Consider the following 8,119-nt stretch of genomic DNA (forward strand, 5'->3'; position numbering starts at 1 on the left):
GATGTGTTTGATGATGCTGTCCTGCTGGAGATGGTGGAAATGGCGTAAGATGAATATGTGAATGTGGATTCTCGTGCAGGAGGAAGTGTGGACAAGGAGGAATCTATCATTGTTCTGGGATGGAGGGGACGGATTGAAGGCAACACCGTGGAAGATGGGACAGTCATAGCTGAAGGCCCTGTTCACCAGAGTTCGGGGATTTCTGCTTTGAAGGAAAAGGAGCTCACATTAGATGCAGCTCCCAGGAATGTGGCATCGTCAAACAGAAACAACAGAGATGCAGATACTTGGTGAATGGAGTCAACCTCAGCTGATCATGTGTTCAGCCAAATGCAGAAGATCCCCCTGAATGATTGAAAAGAACCAGGCATCTAAATTGAGGATTTCTGACTCACATCTGGCCTGAAGCGGACTGTGAAAATAGACCCAGAGGAAGGTCAGTGAGTATACGTGAGCAGACATTCAAGCAGATATCCCAAACCGCTCAGTAATTATAGTTTCTGTTCAAAAAGAGGAACTCAATAAAAAGATTAGATTAGATTAGATTACTTACAGTGTGGAAACAGGCCCTTTGGCCCAACAAGTCCACACCACCCCGCCGAAGCGCAACCCACCCATACCCCTACATTCACCCCTTACCTAACACTACGGGCAAAATAGCATGGCCAATTCACCTGACCTGCACAGATGAAGCACCCATGGTTGACAAAGGCTCTCAAGGATACTATGGATGAGCATTAATGGAGGGCCAGATTTAGGATGCTTATTTCAGGGACCAGAAGCAGATGCTAGGTATGAATTTCAGCTGTGTTTCCTGAATTCCCCCCAGAAACTGCTGCCATTGCTGCTCCATCCTCTTTCCTGCTCATGTCCCCTTCCTTCTTCCAGGTTCTCGCTCTAAAATTGCAGAATACATTCTCTTACATTATGCTCCCTCCCCACTTCACCTGAAAATCTTTGTTGAAGTTACCTACTCTGCAGTAGCATCAAGCTGCGTTTTGTGCTGCCACTTTGCCTCTGGTCTCAGTGTGGCTCGGCCTCTCCATTCATGCTGTTTTACACCTCCCACTCACATCTCATTCCGGAAAGTTTCCTTCTTGGCGTAAACCTTATTGAAATGACATCTCCCCCTTTGCACTGAATTCACACTGTGATCTAAACTTCAATAGTTATACTCAGCCTTCATCTCACTTTGCTAAAGGCAACTGCACGCTGACCATGTGGTACAAGAATTCCCCTTCTTATATGGTTCAGGCCAGTGATGCGCTTTTACTGTAGAGATCATCACCCTATTTAGATAAAGCAATTCAGGTGTTTGACCTCTTATTGGTACTCGTAACAGTTTCCTGCTGCCTTAGTATTCTAACATGGAGAAAAATAAATCACAGTATGAAGCTTGGGCTGAATGTTGTTTACCTGTCATTTGAATACTGTTTCAAATTTGCAGTGCTTTATCTGTAAATGATTGTTCGTAAAGTTAGTGTCAGACAGCGTGTCGGAGGTTGAGGGGTGACATTGTAGAAGTTTATAAAATCCTGAGAGGTATGAATAGAGTGACCAGCCAAGGTCTTTCCCACGGGATGGGGGAGTTCAACAATAGAAGGCAGAGGTTAAAGGTGAAAGAGGGGAGATTTGAAATGGACAAAGGGTCAATGTTTTCACACAGAGGTTGATGTGTGTATATGGAATGAGCTGGCAGAGAAAGAGTGGGAGGTGCAAGTATAGCTACAACATTTAAAACTCATTAGGACAAATATATGAATGGGAAAAGTTTAGAGCCGTATGGACAAAATGCAATCAGATGGGATTAGTTTAGTTTGGAAAACCTGGTCAGCATGGACAAGTTGGACCAAAGGGTCTGTTTGTGCGCTATATGACTGTATCAATCTAGAATGCGAGGAAAAGGGGAGAAAAGACATGATGTAGTAAATTGGCAAGAAATACAAAAACAAGCAGCACGATCTTTTCCGAGCATTTAAAAAAAGTTCAAGATGAGTGTGTGATCTTAGGTGAAATTAATTAGGAAAGTATACTGAGGATAATTGGAGGGTGTGACTGAAGAATTGGCTACAGGGAGCAGACAGATAATTTACACCCATGTTTTATATCTTTCCTCACAGGGGAAGGTACAGTAAGTATTTTAATGATGTAAACAAATAGTAATAGGAGGGAAGTTCTTGAACTGTCTCTCACAAAAGGAACAATGATTTTTCTAACAGATAAGAGTAAAAGTAGACAGGCCAGCTGTAATTCATAACTGGTTTTAAAAGAAATGGTCACAGTCTTGGGATCATGGCGCCCTCTCTATCAGATGGTAGTTCTGCTGTTTGTTAATGTAAGCAGTAAGTGCAGTAGCTTGAATGGGTTGTAATCAGGTTTAGGTACACACGGTTCTGACCGTGGCATGTTCACCCACACTCATCACTGAAGCGGAAATCAGCTTCATGTTAATGGTAGACTGAGAGATTATATTGTGGTTGAATATAATTCTGCTGCTGCTGCTGCTGCTACGACAGCTGCTATGATTTACAGCATCACATGAATGCCCAGTTTGAGATGCAATATCTGCAATGCAATTCTGCTGCCTGTCCTCATTCGCACGGGAACACGGTCGTCCTCCTCCGCTGTAAACAGTGCCCTATCCCAGTTTCTAATGTGGGAACACTTCCTTTTTTAAACATTCTCATCCTGATTGGATATCTTCATGATGCCATGCCTCCAATTGTCGCATTCCTCAAAAGCGTTTAACGTTTTCACCTGAATATTTTCCGCTCCAGTAATGCCATCTTCTGTTTAAAGCGAATGTGTTTCCCGCCGTTTCTCTCCATGACCATGATTAAGAGCTCTGTCGTGTCGGTGATGACAGCCTTACGTAGTTTCAGAGCAAATGAATTCACTTCCCGGTGTATGACTCTCCATGTTGGACAGGGCATGTGAGCAGCTTTGACACACATGCTTGAAACTTGTTCAAAAACAGAAATTGCTGAAGATACTGACCAGTCTGACAGCATCTGTGGAGAGAAAGCAGAGTTAATCTTTCGGGTTCTATGACTGTTCCTCAAAGTACCCAGTAAGTCCAACAATTTTTGTTTTTGTTTCAGATTTCCTGTATCCAATGATCTTTGCTATGTTGAAAATGTGTTCTGTAACTTTTCATTTTTGAAGGAACTTAGGGGTCTGGCAACATCTGCAGAGAAAGAGAAACAATGTTAAATTTTCAAGTCCAGTGTAAATCTTCTTCAGACGTGTAAAGGATTGGAAAGTGAGCGCTTTAGTATCTTGGCAGAGGTGGGAAAGAGTGTTTGGAGGCCCAGTGTGAAAGACAAATGAGCTTGAAATTGTGGTGAAAGAGACACAGGTATGTAATGTGTGTAAAATAATGTGTAAATATTAGAAATTGATTTTTTCTGTTGAATGGAACATAAACAAGACACGAACTTAGGGAGCCCAGGATGGAGCGTATACGGAAAATGGAGAACAGCCATAATGGAATTGAATATTAACTCCTACAGACTGTAACGCAACAAAGTGTAAAGTGAGCTGTTACTCGAGCGTGGGTTGTGCTTCATTGGAACATTGCAACAGCTTGCATTTTCTTAGAATCCCTCCAGTGTGAAAACAGGCCACTAGGCCCAACAGGTTTATACTGAACCTCTTTACCAGACATAGACCATTGACTATTGCACCTAACATCAACATCCCTGAACACAATCAGCAATTCAGCATGGCCAGTTCACCTAACCTGCACAACTTTGAATTGTAACAGGAAACTAGAACACCCAGACGAAATCGAACCCAGTTCCCTGATGTTGTGAGGCACCAGTGCAAACCACTGAGACACCGTGCCACTGAGACACTGAGGACTGAAATATTATAAGACCACAACTCTATACGAGCAGAAATGAAGCCATTCGGACCATCAAGTCTGCTCCGCCATTCGATCACGAATTAAAGATTTTCAACACCATTTCCCTGCTTCCTGTCAGTTGTCTTTGATCCCCATGTCAATCAAGAACTTATCTGTGTCTTTTTTAAATATACTAAATAGAACATAGAACATAGAACAGTACAGGACAGAATAGGCCCATTGGGCCACTATGTTGTCCCTAGATTTAATCCTCATGTAAATGTAGTAATTTAACCTACGCACCCCTCAACTCACTGCTATCCACGTGCATGTTCATCAGTCGCTTAAATGTCCCCAATGACTCTGCTTCCACCATCAGAGCTGACAATGCATTCCATGCATTCATAACTCTCTGCGTAAAGAACCTACCTCTGACGTCTCTCTTTTACCTTTCTCCTAATATCTTCAAACTATGACTTATCGTACTAGACAATCCTACCGTTGGGAAAAGTCTCTGGGTATTGACTCTATCTATTCCTCTCATTATTTTGTACACCTCGATCAGATCTCCTCTCTCCTCCTTGTCTCCAGAGAGAAAGGTCCAAGCTTGTTCAACCTTTCTTCATAAAGCAAGCCCTCCAGTCCAGGCAGCATCCTGGTAAACTGTCTTTGCACCCTCTCTAAAGCCCCTGTGTCTTTCCTATAGGAGGGGGTTCACATCTGGACACAATATTTCAAGTGTGGTCTCACCAGGGACTTGTGGAGCTGCAGAAAAACTTTGCGGCTCTTAAGCTCATTCCCCCTGTTAATGAAAGCCAAAACACCATATGCTTTCTTGACACCCTATCCACTTGCGTGGCAACTTTGAGGGATCTATGCACTTGCGCACCCAGATCCCTCTGTTCCTCCACACTGCCAAGAATCCTGTATTTAATGCTATATTCAGGATTCGACTTTGACCTTTCAAAGTGAATCACTTCGCATTTACCCAGGTTGAACTCCATCTGCCATTTCTCAGCCCAGCTCAGCATCCTGTCTATGTCACGCTGCAGCCTACAGTAGCCCTCTATACTATCGACGACGCCTCCAATCTTTGTGTAATAAGCAAATTTCCTAACCCACCCCATAAACTCCTTATCCAAGACATTTATAAAAACTACAAAGAGCAGACTCCCAAGGACATAGCCCTGTGGGATCCCTCTCAACACTGTCCTCCAAACAGAATACTTTCCATCTAAAACCACTGTCTGCCTTCCGCCAACCAGCCAATTCTGAATCCAGATAACCAAATCTCCCAGTATCCCATACTTCCTGACTTTATGAATGAGCCTTCCATGGGGAACCCTATCAAATACCTTGCTGAAGTCCACATGCACCACATCCACTGCTCGACCGTAGTCTACCTGTCTTGACATCTCCTCAAAGAAATCAATCAGATTTGTGAGGCATGACCTGCCCCTCACGAAGCCATGCTGACTGCTTTAATCACACAATGCTTTGTCAAATAGTCATAAATCCTATCCCTCAGAATTTTTTCCTAACTTTGCTGACCGCTGACGCAAGATTGACTGGTCTGTAATTGCCAGGGATTTCCGTATTACCCTTCTTGAAATAAGGAACAACATTCGCCTCCTTCCAATCCTCCGGTACGAGTACTGTGGAGACTGAGGAAGCAAATATCCTCACCAGCAGCTTAGCAAACGCCTTTCTCGCTTCCCGGAGCTGTCTAGGATAAATCTGGCCCTGGGAACATATCTATCTTAATGTTTTCAAAATTTCTAGCACATCAATTTCATCAATCTTGATATGGACCAGCTCCTCTGAGGTTTCATTTACAGCAAGTTCCCTTTCCCTGGTGAAACTCGAAGCAAAAAACTCATTTAGGGCTTCCCCAATCTGCTCAGACTCCACGCATAAGTTCCCTACGCTATCCCTGATTGGCCCCACCTTCTCCCTAATTATTCCCTTATTCCTCAGGTATGAGAAAAATGCTTTTGGATTCTCCCTAATGCTTCTTGCCAAGACTTTTTCGCGCCCCATCATGGCTCGCCTCGGTCCATTTATAGCAAGCCTGTAATCCTCTAAAGCTGTGTTAGATTCTTGCTTCCTCCATCTTCCGTAAGCTGCCTGCTTCCTTTTGACGAGAAGTTTCTCTGTTCTCGTCATCCAAGGTTCATTAATCTTACCCTTCTTACCTGTCTCAGAGGAACAAATTTGTGTTTCATACGCAACAACTGCTCCTTAAACAGTCTCCACATGCCTGCTGTGCCCTTTCTGTGGATCAATTGCTCCCAGTCTGTACTTCCCAATTCCTGTCTGATAGCATCATAATTTCCTTTTCCCTAATTAAATATCTTCCTTCAGAAACTGCTCCTTTCACTCTCCCAGACTATGCTACATGTGAGGCAGTTGTGATCACTTTCAACAAAGTGCTCTCCCACCATTAGTTCTGACACCTGTCCTGGCTCGTTTCCTAACACCTAATCCAAAATAGCCTCTACCTTTGTTGTTCTGTCTACATACTGAGCAAGGAAACCCTCTTGAACACACCTGACAAAAATGGCTTCATCCACACCATCTGCACTTATGGGGTTCCAGTCGATATTGGAAAAGTGGAAATCACCCATAACAATAATCCTGCTACTTTTGCATTTTTCTGGAATCTGCCCGCCTACGAGATCTTCAATCTCTCTATTGCTATTAGATGGTCTGTAGAAAACCCCCAAATGCGGCGACTGTTCCCTTGCTGTTCCTAATTTCCACCCATACTGACTCAGTAGACAAATCTTCCTCAACAACCTTCATTTCTGTAGCTGTGACGCACTCTCTGATTAGCAATGTTACACACTCTCCTCATTTTCCACCCACCCCGTTCTTTTATGATAAGATTAGATTACTTACAGTGTGGAAGCAGGCCCTTCGGCCCAACAAGTCCACAGCAACCCTCCACAGAACAACCCACCCAGAACCATTCCCCTACATTTACCCCTTCATCTAACATTACGGGCAATTAAGCATGTGCCAGTTCACGTAATCTGCATATTTTTGGATTATGGAGGGAAGCCAGAGCACACCCACGGGGAAAATGTGCAACCTCCACACAGACAGTTCCCTGAGTTGGGAATTGAACCCAGGTCTCTGGCGCTGTGTGGCAGCAGTACTCATCATTGAGACTCTGTGCCGCCCGGAAACATTTTTAAATGTTTTAAACCCTGGAACATCAAGCAACCATCCCTGCCCCTGTGAAACCTACGTCTCCGTTAAGGCCACGATATCGTAGCCCCAAGTACTGATCCATAATCTAAGTTTGTCACTCTTAGATCAGACATTCCTTGCATTAAAGCAGATGCACTTTAACTGATCCCTTTGTTTCATTGCGTGAGAAACCTTCCTGATAGATTCAATATATCCTGTCACTGTCCCGTCTGCCACTAACCCCCTCTCAGACATGTGGTCTTATTCCTACCACACACACACCCCTCGCCAAACGCCTTTTAAACACGCCAGAATCACACGAGCAAACCTCTCAAACAGGCCATTTGTGCCCCTCCCGTTCAGGTGCAACCCATCCTTCATGTACAGGGCCCACCTTACCCAGAGGGTATCCCGATGGTCTAGGTATCTGAAGCCCTCCCTCCTGTACCAGCCTCGCAGCCACGTGTAAAGCTGGATTCGCTGACTGTTCCTCATCTCACTAGCTCGTGGCTCTGGAAGCAAACCTGAGATCACTACTCTACTCGTCCTGCTCTTCAGCTTCCAAACTAACTCTCTGGAGTCACTTTTCAGATCCCCAGTCACGTTCCTGGCTATATCGTTGGTGTCAAATGATCTGGTTTCCACAGCCTTCTGTGGTACGGAATTCCACAATGTCACTACTCTCTGGCTAAAGACGTTTCATCTTATCCCCGTTCTAGTGGGATTTCCCTTTTCTCTATGCCTGTGTCCTCCTGCCAGTGCCAACGTCCTCCCAATTTTGTCTGTATCCATGTCATTCAGTATTTTGTAAGTTTCAATATAATTCCTCCCCCACCCATCCTTCGAATCTCCATCGAAAATAAACCCAGACTTCTCCAACGTTCCTCACGTGTTAAGGTTTTCATTTCTGGTGAACCTTCTCTTGACACACACCAAGGCTAATACATCCTTCCTGAGGTATGAGGCACAAAATACTGGAAATGTGGTCTGACCAGACCCTTAGAAAGCCTCAGAATCCCCACCATTATATCCTACTCCTCTCGAGATGAATAACAACATTGTATCTGTCTTCTTAAC

The sequence above is a fragment of the Chiloscyllium punctatum genome, chromosome 14 (assembly GCF_047496795.1).
Source record: "Chiloscyllium punctatum isolate Juve2018m chromosome 14, sChiPun1.3, whole genome shotgun sequence".
Classification (NCBI taxonomy): Eukaryota; Metazoa; Chordata; class Chondrichthyes; order Orectolobiformes; family Hemiscylliidae; genus Chiloscyllium; species Chiloscyllium punctatum.